At 42.2% G+C, this 14,504-nt stretch overlaps 1 non-coding gene across 1 annotated transcript; it reads right to left on the minus strand.

Moving 5' to 3' along the window:
- Positions 1-11,014: 11,014 nt before the first annotated feature.
- On the minus strand, positions 11,015-11,097 carry trnal-uaa (transfer RNA leucine (anticodon UAA)). The gene has a single exon. It is a non-coding gene; the product is annotated as a tRNA-Leu (tRNA).
- Positions 11,098-14,504: the final 3,407 nt, after the last annotated feature.

A 14,504-nucleotide genomic window follows, 5' to 3' on the forward strand; every position in this document is an offset into this window, starting at 1 on the left:
ATTTGCAGTCACATTTCTGGCTACCTGATGAATAAAAGTCCAATATGCACACACTCCTTTTGGCTCTACGTTGGTTTCAACCAGCTCTTGAGAGAAATGTCTTCAGCTGCTAAACGCTCCACTGTGTTCATCTGCTAGCTGCTAACTTTGCTGGTTGGTGCTGGGCAGGTGGTGTGTAGTGGGTTACCTTTTCAATGAAAACGGCTATTTGGAAGTGGTGAAACCAAAGCAAAGCATAAAGTCTGTGGGCCGTCAAACCAAAACAATGAGCTAGAAGGTGCCAAAATGCTACATTGAGTGCTCATTCTTTGTGGGTTTCATATATACCCAGTTTTCCACCAACATTAGCATGTATGTGCAGGTTTTTTAAACATGGGAAAACCTGCTAGAAATAGGCTGTAGACTCTTCCCCATTGCTGGTGTGACATGTTCAATGTCAAGGACAGGTCACAAAACAGGTTAGTAAACAGTAGACAGCAGCATGGAGGCCAGTGCAAATGTTACAGTGGTTACTTCTTTTAATATATATCTTACTAATTCAGTTTCTCTTTCAAACTTGGTGCAGACTAATTAGGCACGATGTATAAGAGCTGCTTGGGCGGAGATGAACAGGATGTTGTGGTGGCGTGTCATTGCATCTCACTGGTAAAGTGGCTAAAATTAGCGCATTCATCTGAGTGTTGTGTTTCCATCACTGCTGATTGGAGCTGGATCCAGTAAATACCCATGACCTCTGCAGACTCATTTGACCCGGGTGTGAATACCTATTGTAGCCTTTCCAGTTTCATTAAAATGACTCTTAATCAGGTTTCTGTACTTTTTGTGCAAGCATATAATCGTTAGAATCTATTACAGTCTTCAAATCCTGTTTATGTAAAGTAAAGAAAGTGTGCACATAAATGAACTCCATAAATATCACCAGGTGTTTTTTTTCTGTGGTTTGAATAGAAAAATCAAACTGTATGAGTAATAGTAGCTTCTTCCTCATCTCCCCGAACCCAGGCTCCCCTGACATCATGCCTGTAAATCCACAACACCTCTCCCAGTGATTCCTCTGCCCTCTTTATGACAAAAGTAACAATTAGTGTGAGTCCCACAGCAGCGCCAGCTACTATCACGTCACCCTGAGCCTATTCCCCGGCTACACACAGGCAGCTTTGGCACAATGCTATTATCCAGGCCAGCCCATAGGAAATAGACTGAGAAGAGAGCTTATTGATTGTCTCTGTGTGAGAGGTGGTTGATTTTCTCTCTCACCTGTATCACCTCTCTCCTCGCTCCCTCCCTGCCTCCCTTCATGTCTGTTGCTCTCTCTTCAGTCTCCCTCGTTGCATTACAACCCAAGGCTGCATCTGAGGGAAGAAAAGTGAACCACACAATCGCGCAGGAGCACACAAGCACTGCACTTTGTGTCCATCTTTTTTTTCCCTTCCTTTTCCTGTCTGTATTTCTGCTGCCTCCTCTGCACCGAATGTCAAAGCAGCATGAACACTCACACACATGCAGATTCAGGTGCGCTCAAGTGCATCTTTTCTCGTGTGTAACCACATGTAATGTTAGGGTGAAGTAATGTGAATGATGAGATCAAACCAGGACTCTCCTTGTTATCATTACACCTGATTGAAAGTATGTGTTTGTTTGTATGTGTGTGTATATGTGTGTGTGTGTGTGTGGGAAGAGGGAGAAGAGTGAGAGGGGAGAAAAATCGAAGCCATTAGGCCTCTCCAACACTTTCCCGTGTAGTACTCTCTCCATATCTTCTCACGTGGGGAGAAGCTTTTTGGCATCGGCTGTGAAAATAGAGTCAATTTATTATCTGCCCTTTCCCACCTAATTCTGTTTCAGTGCCCACTAACACACCACTGTTTGATTTACAAGAGGCCATTTAATATTCATGCGTGCCTGGGAGACATCAGCCAAACTCTCCGGAGACAGCTGGAGATTTATTGGCCGTGTGTACTTTTCTGCTTTGTGTCTATTTGCGATCGAATAGCGGAGCTGCAACTTGTTTCATCTCATTCTGAAACGGTTGTCTTTCGCATCTCAATTATCTCACTCTCTCATTGTCTTTCTCTGTTTGCCTTCATCTGCAGGTTTTTTTGTTTTTTTCACTCTTCCCGATTTTTGAAGCCTCGCTGAGTCACAAATACAGAATCGTATCGCCGCTGAGCCCAAGACGGGGGTCCAAGTTCCACATCTCCTGCAGGCGTCGTGCCATATGCCCTGACTTTTAATGACCCTGCCGCTCCTTTGGGGTGCGCGGAGTAAAAGATTAGAAACCAAAGAACATCCAATATTTCTGAATGTCATCAGCACTAAATAGCAAAGTCCTTTAAGCGCCCCAAAAGGAATGTATGTCAACCCCGACACATGCTGCTGTGAATGCATGATGCTAGAAGGGGAGAAATTACGATGCTCCGTTCGTGTGTTTGTGTGTGTTTCTCTTTCTGCGTGTGGATTCATCAGTGTGTTGGCACTTGTGTGTGTGTGTGTGTGTGAGAAACAAGCCATATGTGTATATTTCTCCTTAATATGTATGTGTCTCAAAGGTGAAGTGTATGCTAGATTGGCTGGTGGTTTGCGGCCAGATCTTGCGCCTCTTGTTTGCACTGGCACCAGGCGTAACCTTTTCCATGACGGATCCTCATCCACCCACACACATACACACACACAAACACATATGCACACACACGGGACCTTGAGGAGAAGCCAACTGTCAGCAACAAGAAATCATCAGCACCATCATCTGCACTCTTCCCTAGCCTCCTGTGTTTGTGTGTGTGTGTATGTCTGAATCCGTCTGGATGTGTGCACGTACATTTGTCTTTGAATCTTGGTGTGTGTGTGCGTGTGTGTGTGAGTGTAAATGCTGTCTGGCTGTGTACAGGGGCTGAGGTGAGTGATTGCCTTGTTTCTGTGGGCGGCAAGCTGTGGCGGTTTGCTCTCACTGTAAATTTAGAAGAATTCTTAATGGAACTCCAGAGCTGTCAGACCTCAAAGTGTTGGTCTGTTTTTTTTTTTTGCTTCCCCATGATAAGAGAGACGCCTAAATCCTGCACATATACAGCTTTATTTTCAGTGTCACGAGAAGGAAGACAACAGCAGACACATACGTTTTGTGAGACGCACCGCAGTACTCCAAAAATAAGGTGTGGAGAGGAAGCAATGTCTTCATCATGGTGGTGACGTTATGATGAGGAGAAGAATAAAGAATAAAGGTGAAAACATTAGTACCTTTACATGCATGCTGACAATCCACTATCATTCCGAATATGACAATATTCTAAATTTGATGCGGGACGTGTAAACAACATATTCTGCTTGGATTCTCCGAATTAAGCACTTTCCAATTAAGACATGGGATGTGTCGTATTAGTGGGGTTTTAGGAGCATTCTTTGGGCATGTATACAGCGCATACGGAATATGCAATGCCCAAACTCATGCCTATTTATGGTCGGCTCTGTGCATTGCACACAAACTAACTCGCCAACAGTTTGCAAGGCTGGGTAGAGATGCATGCCCAAAACAAAATCCTACATTTCAGGTCAGAGGGAGAAACACGTCTACTTTTAAATATTATGAAAGAAAGAGGTTTTTGGATATGTGCAAATATCGCAACACTAACCTTTTCAAGAAGGTGGTTAAAGAAATGAAAGAGGGAGGTTTTGCTCGTACAGTCCAACATGTCCGCCAGGAGCAAAATGACGAGCAGCTTCAGCTATTCCACTTTTTGAAATTTTGATGTGATAAACGACATTTTAAAGCAGGATAATCAGAGTATGTACACCTGCATGTAAACAGTATTATTAGTGGAATAATCATTTTCATTAGCCATGTAAACAGCTTGGCAGGAAGTAGGATTTTTTTTGTTTTGTTTTGTTTTTTTTTTTGTTGGGGAATAAAGACAAAACCCAGACTTTTTTTCGGCATGTACACACATCCATTCATGCACTAGTCAATTTTTAGATTATGGGCTGTTTTGCTTCCACAATATGCCTTTCAGACTCGTGGAATTCAGTCTAAAATTCATATTTAGGTGGTTATGTCACTTAACATTTCTGCTCTGGAAATGAGTTCAAAAAGCATGTATTAGTTGGATAGATTTATAGATATTATATACATATAAAATTTCAGAAACCTTGTAATCCAAAAGATAATTGTCTCAATGTATGCAGTCAACTAGGGAAGTTTCGTGGCGATATCTATTGGTTAAAACTTTTACCCTAGTGTCTTATTTTTGGTCCAAAATGAGTGGAATTTTACAATGCCTATCTTTAAAGGCCATTTTCTCAAAATTAGTCTCTGAGCCAAAAATCTCAACTTCAGTAGCGCTCACATACACCAATTTTCCAATTTAATTCTTATCGGTGATCTAGAGGTTTTTACAGAGGGGTTTGTCCATATATCATTCACTACCTGATTTATAGGACATTTTATTCCCAAAACTGATTTTTTTAAATGGCTGTTGACAATATTTTCTGATATATGGAGTGCTCAAAGAGAAAAATTCCCTCCGTATAAATCACTGGTTCCACTATAACAACAAAGGGAAACAAGACTTTGAACCTTGCTTTATGCAGTGTTCAGATTTCTGTTCAGAGAGTGTATGCAAATCAGTGCATATTTAATTAGATAATACCTTATTTGCATACTTCAACATACAATTTCAGAAAACCAATTGTCTGTGTATAAGTAATCAACTGGGAAAGTTTAATGGAGGTATCTATTAGTTGTATTTTCCCCTATTCACCTGGACTGTCTGACTATATCAGGAAAACAACGGGGGATGGGTAAGTCAAATAAATCAGCACTTTGCCCAAAATTCACATAAATTCCATATTTCATCAACAGTCTGCCATGCTCCTGATCAGGCAGTTTGAATGTACCCAAAGGATCTGCACTTACAACAAAAACTGAGTTGGAGATAACCTTGTACTTCTCACCAATGTGATCATTTTCACACCTCATCGCTGAGATGCTATCAGAGCACGAGGTCTGCTTCTCACTCTGCTCTCCAGAGTCTCCATCTGATCATGTGTTCTTTTTTCTTTCCATTTCTGCCTATCATGAGTCCTGATAATGTTGTTTTCTGCCGGGGCTGTAAGATATTCAAACTTTTTTGCAACAGATATCAGCTTGTTCTGAGGATTTTCCAGATATTCATGAAACAAAAAAGAAAAGCAATGTAAAAAACCTATACTTCAGGTCAATCTTTACTGAGATGCATAAAAGAAATAACTCTGAGCCTCAATTGACCTTAGTTGAAGAAATGCTTATTGCAACTCATCCTGACATCAGAGAAGATCTTGGTACAGAACATAAACATAGAAATAGATGCACCAAAAACTAAAGTACCATTACATTCCCTCAGCTTTATACAGGACATTGTACAGAATCGCTGATTATCATGCCCCCAGGGAGGAGGCAAAGCAATGTTGTGTAACCTTTGGTCCAGACAATTACCATGGAAACATGGAGGGCCAAACCATGACAATTCACAAATCATACATGCACTGACTTTAGTCGCAATGCGTATTGAAATACACAGATTTGATTGTCTGATTAGCATCACTTGAGATGCTTTACAACACATAACAGTTGGTCTGTGAGTTACTTCGGCTGCTAAACCAGTGCTCAAGGGTAGAAATGCTGCATGAGTTTAAATACGCTCTGTCAAAATGTAATAATTCTCAATAATTGAATGGTTAATAGGTCTGGGTCCCAACAGGAAGATGTCTTTGTCTGGACCTGGACCAAGGTAGGCGGATTACAGGTGTTCTTATTTTAGGTATAATTCATAGGTACCTTGCCCTCTGATACTCAGTTTCTGTACCCCTACGTTCACCTTTGTGCATACCCCACCTATACAGGGGTGTCTCCCGCCTTATCTCTCCTCTTGTCCTGTTGGGCTCCATGAGAGAGGGGCTCAAGTTTATATGGTCATAATTGACGAAGGATTTTGTTTTGACCTCTTGCTGTCAGAGCTGTCCAGAATAAATGGAGATTGCCTCCAAAGATATCCACGGTCTGGGCCCCTTCAAATCAGCACAACACAGACAGCGCTAGAGTCCGCAGGTTACGTCATCATCTATGTGACATTTTTGTTTTGCTACAGTGTAGAAAAGAATGCTACAGTCGGAAGCTGCTGGCCTGGGTATGCTCATCAGCAAGGACCAGCAGAGGAATGAGGCAAAGCTCCTTTGGGCGCAAGAGCTGCTGCTGTCGGCAAGAAGCTCTGCTACAACACGAAGGTATCAGCAAAGCCAGGTTGGGTCTGTCCAAAGTGGCAAGTGTTGCCATCTGGTATAGAGGACTCAGTATTGAATTGACTGTCTCAGACTCCTGGTGGTCACCTTAAATAGTGGTCCAGGTGTTTGATACAGTTGGTGTTCACACCTGATGCGTAGCCTAATGGAGTACACATGAACTGTACTGGAGACAATCTTTGCAAGTGGGCTTCTGATCGGTAACATGCCAGGGTACTGTACACAGTGTTCACTCTAATCAAACAAACTTGACTTTGGAGTTTACTTGGATCCATGAAAGCCCCCTTAGTGACTTTAGAGGGGGAAAGGAAAGGAATGGCAGGTTTTCAAGGGGGACAAATTTTGGTAATGGCGTCCCTCCTGATCCCCGTCGAATCACCTACTGTGTAACTGAAAAGGATTCTTGAGTCTTTCTTCAACTTGCCTCATATTTTGTTCACTTTCAACAAACTCTACCAGCACCAGAAGCTCAACAAAACACACGGAAGTGAGGAAGTGCACATCAGCTACAGCTTCCTACAACTATATATGAGTCTTAAGAACCAAGAAAAATAAGACTCTTGTAGAAATACTCCAAACAAGCTTTTCTGTGGAAATGGCTTGAAAAATCCCCGCTGCTTTAGCAGATATATGCCATATTTCATGAAAATAAGACTTTGGCATTGTGATGATGGTGTTGGAGAGCACTGTCAAACACATGTCTACAATCTGAGATTTGATGACTGTGAGGGCCATAGCAGTGATTCTCATCATGCTCATTAAACCATCCTGTGACCTCTAAAGCCCTGTATGAAAGCCACTTAATTCAGTTTTATCCTTTTAATTTGTTGCCTATCAGTATGTGGCAACAGGAGCTGCATGCTCTAATATCCCACTCAAGTCACTCTGGGTAAGTCGGTTGAATTACCAAAAAGTTGGATGCAGCATTCTCCCGCCAGGTTTGTAAATCAGCCACAGATCTGACTCGCGTGAGCCAAAGATGATACTTTTGAGCAGGAGCGAGGGATGATGAAGGAAGGAAGGGACGGAGACATGACAGGCGATAAAAACGGGGCAGCAGATTAGATTTTGATAGTCTGCATGGAGCAGGAAGGCGACAGCCAAAGATGGATATTTGATTGGCTAATGCGATGAGGCGGTTAGCGGCAGAGGGCATCCCGTTCTGGCCCTGCTCTCTTTTCTCTCTCCCTCTCGTTTTCTCTCAGCCTTGACAGAACAAGACCACCCATTGGGGACGTCTCTGATCAATGCAGTCATTATCCTTGTGCACACACACACACAAACACACACACACACACACACGGACATAGGGGACAAATGAGGGAGAGATGTGCTATGACTAGGTCAGAGCGACAGCAAATGTAAATGTGTCTGGTGAAATATGCTGGAGAATGTCGCACCATTAGCCGGGCTGCAGAGCGAGCCGACTCTCTGGCCTCAGGTACAATAACAAGTGGGGATTTCGGTTTGTCACTGCCTTTCTCTTGGCGTGCTATCTTTGCTTTTTTTTTTTTTTTTTTACCCACGACTGCGTATCTTCTCTCTCAGTTCTTTTTTTATTCTTCCTGTCTCACTGTCATAAACTACAGCTGAGACAATGCAATAATAATCCTCCCTGACAAACACTCACTTCCTGTGTACACCTGTATGCATGCATGCATGTTTATGTTCCTCACATGCACCATATGTGATTTCAATCAACATTTGTGTGTGTGCATATGTGGAGGATGTGGAGTCCCAGTGGAGCTGCAGCGTTTTGAGTGGAACGGTGTAATGATTTCTCTCTGTTAGCTCTGCACCACCTGTACGTACACCGCTGTTTGCAGACCCGATATGTGTGTTTGCCGTTTCTTAATGCCCAGCGGCAATGCTCCATGGTTTTCCTGAGTTGCGCAACAAAAAAGATGGAGAAAACAGAAAGATGCTGTGGTGAAGAAGAGGGAAACAAATGCATAGGATATTGAAGATGAAAGAGATGAAGACAGAGGTGGACTGGAGGTGCAGGGAAGATCCTGATGGGGGCACTGGAGGACCTGCTATCACTTAGTTTCTCCCACAGAGTTCAGCTTTTGGAAGCAGAGGGCTCCGTCTCACATGCTCAAAAGATCTATTTGTGAGAGCAGCATGGAAAGAGTGAGTTTATGGGAAATACAAATTAAGTCTAATACTTGTTTCCTGACATCCTGCACGGCGGCAGTTTGATTACGTGAGTCTTATGAACACCTATCGAGGAGCGTGGTGCGTGGCTTGAATGCAAGTCAGTGAGCTAAAGTGATGCTCGGTGTTGATCGCCCCTTTTGAGATGCACAATTTTGCTGTCAGAAGCAATGACCACCTGTATGAATAACATGTTAGAGAAGGATATAAAGCTTAGGAGCAGCTCAGCGGATAAGAGACTGAATGCTGAAGTGGGATCTGTTTTTCTCTTTTGATCATGCACAAACCAGACTGCAATTTAACACCATGAGCAAAGGAAATGTTTACCAGGCAAACTGTATGTATGTGACGTAGGTAGATACACAGAGATACAAATAAGTGATTGCATAAACAGAATTTGCTGTTTTAAGAAAAGTAGGAGCAGAAGTTTTATCATGGTCATGCTCTTTCCATTATTACTGCGGTTGTTCTTAGATGTTGCCATCATTGCAGCAGCTCACCCTCTACAACCAATATACTATCGTAATGGGATGAAGTCTAGTGCCAGGAGCACAGCTGGAGATGTCAAACACATCACCCTGTCATTCCTCTCATGGGACCAAGGACTTAAGTTGTCAGTGAGCTCCAAACAAAGCACTTGCCGAATCGCCGAAAATTAAGCAGGATTTGAACATTTCTCTCAAGCTTTCCCTTTTCATTCTTCACACAGCACTTTAGCAGAGCACAATCAAGTGCAACAGCATGAATGCCTTTGAGGAGAGTCTGTCCGAAAATCTGTTCCATTATCCCCATCGTCCCTTTCCGTGACAGCTTTCAGAGGGTTTTCACCTTGCCTTTGAGTGTAGTCATTCTGGCCAGCTATGAACACGTTTGCTGTGTTTTTGACATGTTAGAAGTGATTTAATTGTTTAACGCCATTTTAGCCACTTCTTACTGTGAGCATCTCCTTGCAAGGTAGCAAGTAGCATATCTGTCAGCTAGTGTTGGGTTCATAAGCAACCCACTTTATTTCTGATTGTTTAATCGTTCAAACAAGGAATCCCCAAAAAATACAATAATGATCTAAATAAGGACAAGAAGGACAGAACTTCCTGGCCTGCCACTGCATCACTTTTAATCTCTCAGTTTTGTTTTGGCAAGTCACTACATAACGTCCTCGTCAAATTTGCCCTCATCAGCATAAAGCAACATATCCTCACACAATTTCAGTTTCAGGCTTAAAATAACAACTTCTGGTTTGGTCCCACCCATTGTCCACTTTTAGCCACACCCACTCCGGGTTAAACCACACCCATTTCAAGTACAGATACAGATACTGATAATTAAGTTGGTTGAACAAATACAGATAATAGTGTACTCGCTCATCCCTAGTAATGACGTACCTTAAAATAACTCAAAGTTCACTTGGTTTTACATGGGACACAAACACCAGACTCCTGGAGGAAAGTCAGGTGTTTGTTTGACCCATTCACCACCCCAACCTGTTTCCATACGCAGACTTTTACTCTTTATACTACTTTCTTCTTAAATCCCATCAACGCATTGGTCACATGATCGCAGCCTTCCCAATTTGTCGGTTATACACACAATACTGGCTCACAATTACATGGGTTTCATACAAATTGTGGTGCCTCACTCTTTGTAGGTAGCCTATACGTATGAACAGTGCATGAGAGCAGCTTACATGAAAGTCCAAACCCCACCTCCTCTTCTATCCCACAGTGTCATAAGAAATGATTCTCTTTATTCCCAGAAATATATGGAGGCAAACCTTTTGAAGGACTCATATTGTAGACTTATAGAGATGTTACCCACCATCAGACAATGCGCCTGAGGGCAACAGCCAATATTCCCAGTGTAACCAGTGGATATCCAAGCCAAGGCTTCATCTTCTGTGTGCTGGTTATTGCTCACAGTCCAATTAACAACAGATGAGAGAATGGAGTTGAACTTGAATGATGATCTCTTCGACCAAAATTGTTTCACAAGATGCAAGGTTGTCGGATGATAGTTGATGGGTTCCAAGATTGTATTTCAGCCAATACGTTCCGCTTCTTTTGCTCTCCATGTGGTCTGCTTACCTGTGTGCAATCAAAGCCTGCTCAAATGTTATTGGTCAATACTACTCAAACTATAAACCATAACTAGAGTGGTATACCACACAGCGAGATTAGTGGCTTAGTGAGGTATGTTGAGCCTACAGCCAGAGTGTCATGAAGATGGCTCTCTTTTAACCTGGCTGGATGGCCATTGTAACTTGTGCTGCGTGGCTAATCTGGTCGGTACCAGGTTTTGTTCCAAGATTCAGCTTGAAATCAGCTTGAAATGCCTTTCACTTATCAATAGTACATCCTTTGAAAATAGTGCCACTCTATAGTTAGTATCAGTCTAAATACATCATATATATTTTCAATTTAATATAGTTTATTAATCCCCCTGAGGGGAAATTTAATTTTTTCCCTCTGTTGCCCATGGCCGGGCGCCCCAAAAGGTTAGGGGGGGGGGGTTCAGTGCTTTGCTCAACCTCAGCAGTGCCCAGTAGGTGAACTGGCAACCCTCTGGTTCCCAACCCAAGTCCCCCCAAATTCTATACCAGGAGTGGGGTTCGAACCCACGTGGACATATGTCCATTGGATCTTAAGTCCAACGCCTTAACCACTCGGCCATCCTGGTGTATGCAAATACACATATATACACATATATACACAAACACAGATGGCAATGGTCCTGAATCGTCAAGTTCTTTTTTACACTGCTGGTATATTACAGCTGATAGACTACCGATTAGAAAACCGACTCTATTGGTATTTATTACAGATAATATTCTATCAACATACTTAGTTTCACTTTGAAAACTTAAATTGATTTCCACGTATCCTTCATTATGGGACAGTATCAATGTACGTAAATACAGTTCTTGAGTTTAAATCTTCTACCAGCATTTCTCTCTCATCTCCATTACATAGTTTTATGTAGTAATATCATTTTTAATATTCTTCAAAGGCAGAAATAGGCAGCATCGATCCAGAATCAAATGACGCACTGAACATGCCATGTGACTCGTTTTATTAAACGCACAGAGCCTAATGAAAGCCTGGGTTAACAGTGGGTTAACACATTTATATGTGGTTATCTGTTTACGTACATTACCCACCATGATGTTATGCACATACAGTACATGCAACATTTAGGGGACAAATGAGTTATAGTCATACTGGGAGGGAAACAAGGTTCGAATTTTTGATGTGCTGTTGAAAACCAATGAAATTAATAGACTTCTAGTGACTTGCCAATTGTGCTGCCTGTGGCACAAACTCAGGTTCTGGATCTCATAACCTATCCACATCTTTTAGGAAGACTTGAACACGTTTTCTTCTTGTCCCGCTATGACAGCTACATTCCTCACACTGCCACTGATAAACATGACATGCTAATATTCTACAGAATATCTTTCCTTCCTCCATCACTCCCTTCTCTTCTGTCTCCCATCCTTCTCCATGTCTCGCAGAGTTGGACAGCGATGGCTGGTTACACAGTAAAGTAGGACACCCTATGGTCCTGTCACTGCGGGTAAATCAGGTCTCGTATCCCATTCTTACCCACGGCACATCTTTGCACCGACATATTGGCCTGTTTTTCTCCCCGATGCCGCTGAGATAAGATGTCTACCCCCAGGGAGAAGGCTGCACACACACATACGCACACACACACACTCAGACATTCACACTCATCCCCCAATGTCAGTTGAACCCCTCTTAGAAGGTGACAGTTTTTGTTTGTCCATGTCCTGCTGCGTTCTCCCCCGGAGCAGGGCTGACACTGGAGCAACGCGCCTCAATCATCCACAGTCATAAACAGAAAACAAGTCTGTGACATCAAATGGATAAGGAAGAAGAAGAGGCAGAGAGGAAGGAGGAGAGGCATAGACACAGGAGAAAATGACTTAAACAAAATATCCCTCAGGGGGTTTGGAGACTTGGGTCGTCAGGGTGATTGGAGACTGGAGAGAGGTGGTATCAGTTAGAATTTTCTGGAGGGCAAACTGCCTTACAGCAGCAGTCATTTCAGTCACACTGGCTGAGGCGCATTAATATTGGATTGTGCTGCACCTTGCCTCGACACAGACTGAGAGACAGAGGAAAGGAGCATTTCTATACTGTGCTGCACGGCGGCGATACAGACAACATTCTGCTGTGTTAAAGGCAAGGTTGAAGGTCATACAGAAGTTGTTTAAGAAGAAGCCATTTACGGTGATTTCGCTTCCAGTTTAGTTAAAGTCCCTGAAAACTTAACTTCAAATGCTGTGTATACTCTATAACACTGAATAAGTAACAATCAAGGTCAAAGTTATACGTTATTAAGAGTTTAACAGCTCAGCTTTTCTGTTTCCTCAGGACTGTGTGGGTGTAGTTTTATCACATTTGACTGAAAAAATAAACAGCCCCACAATCGTCACCACGTTTTAATTCAAATTTAGCTAGACTCTGATTGATGCATGAAAATTGGAGACATCACCTGATTATTTTCCATTTTTCCATGATTTCAGGGCCTTAATTTTTTAGCACAATTTCATAAATGTAACACATTTAACTGATCCCTTTTAGATGCGTTTTTTTTTCTTTTTTCATGTTTTTTTTAAAATTGATATAGAATCTCTACTGAGTCAACACATTCTCACTCTGACCTCATCACATATTGACGTTGGGTCATGGACTTTCCACGTCCACAAACGACGTGTAAGATACCCTGGGTGCACTGGTTGTTGACATTCTGGGACGCCGTGTCAAGTTCTGCTTGTTACATGCATTGTCTTCTCTCAGAGTACACTTCCTTTCAAAATAATTCAAATAAACACAAGAAGTTTGTGCTCTAGAGAAAGGATCAACACTCAGTGAATAACCTAAGCCCTATGATAAGCTAATATGGCAAGGCTTAACTATACAGACCAGTGAGCAGTGATAACTAACATGTCTTTGGGGTCATCAGGTGGGAACCTCCTTTCACCAGTGTTTCGTCTAGTTGGTCCCACGACACCTCCAGGAGGCTAGACAGTGATCTCTGGCGTCCCAGAGGCACTATTTTTGAGGTATTTTTTCCTTTAACAACAAACACACGTGGTTGGGTTTAGGCAACAAACAGACATGGTTAGGTTTAGAAAAATGAACAGGGTTTGGCTTTAGAATCTTACAGGGTGCAACCACCACTCTCTCAGGTAAAAGTCAGTGTTTATTGGATCCTTTCACTAACTCTCCGGCCTGCCCCAGTTGGGGCCATAATTTTCATTGTTGTCCCGCCATCTTTCCCCCTGATGCCACCGGCAATTGGCCACTAACATGCCAACTTTAAAGCAAGCCTTTTTTTGTTGGTATCTGACACTGCAAGTCACTGCCCAAGCGTCGGATTTCGACCAGCTTTGGAGTGAGACCGGGCTCACTGAGCTTGTATGCGTCTTGTTTAATTTTAAGTTTTCGTAATCTATCATGATGGGGTCTAATCGCCAAAGACTTTCCACAATTCTCATACTTACAAGCACATGTAAATAAATTTTCTTTTCTCTCAGAACAAGGCTTTTCTGATCGAGATGTAAACAGCCAGAAAAAGCACAGCATATACCATCCTCATCACTTTGGCATGGCACGTTGCTGAAACGGCTGCCAACCTGCAGACTACTGTTTGAGACGAATGGGAAAAAAAAAAAAAAAATATATATATATATATATATATATATATATGTGTGTGTGTGTGTGTATATATATATATATATATATATTATTTTTATCAATTGTTCAGCCAGTCATTGCTGGATCTTCCAGTGGCTTTTTAGCTTTATACCATGGGTGTGTATTTGGCGACCTGTTGCTGTTTTTCCATGAGGAATAGTGCCACATATCGCGGTTGCTTTTTACGGAGACATCACTAAATTTCCAGTCAGGATTGTGCCCCCAAAACCAGGTATTTTAAGACAAAACAGGATCTTTTCCTAACCTTAACCAAGTTTTGTGTCAAAACCTAACCACACATAAACCACACTGTTGTTGAAACATAAAGTTTCAATATATATCTTCCACATAATAACATAC

This window comes from Epinephelus lanceolatus, chromosome 23, assembly GCF_041903045.1.
Source record: "Epinephelus lanceolatus isolate andai-2023 chromosome 23, ASM4190304v1, whole genome shotgun sequence".
Taxonomy (NCBI): Eukaryota; Metazoa; Chordata; class Actinopteri; order Perciformes; family Serranidae; genus Epinephelus; species Epinephelus lanceolatus.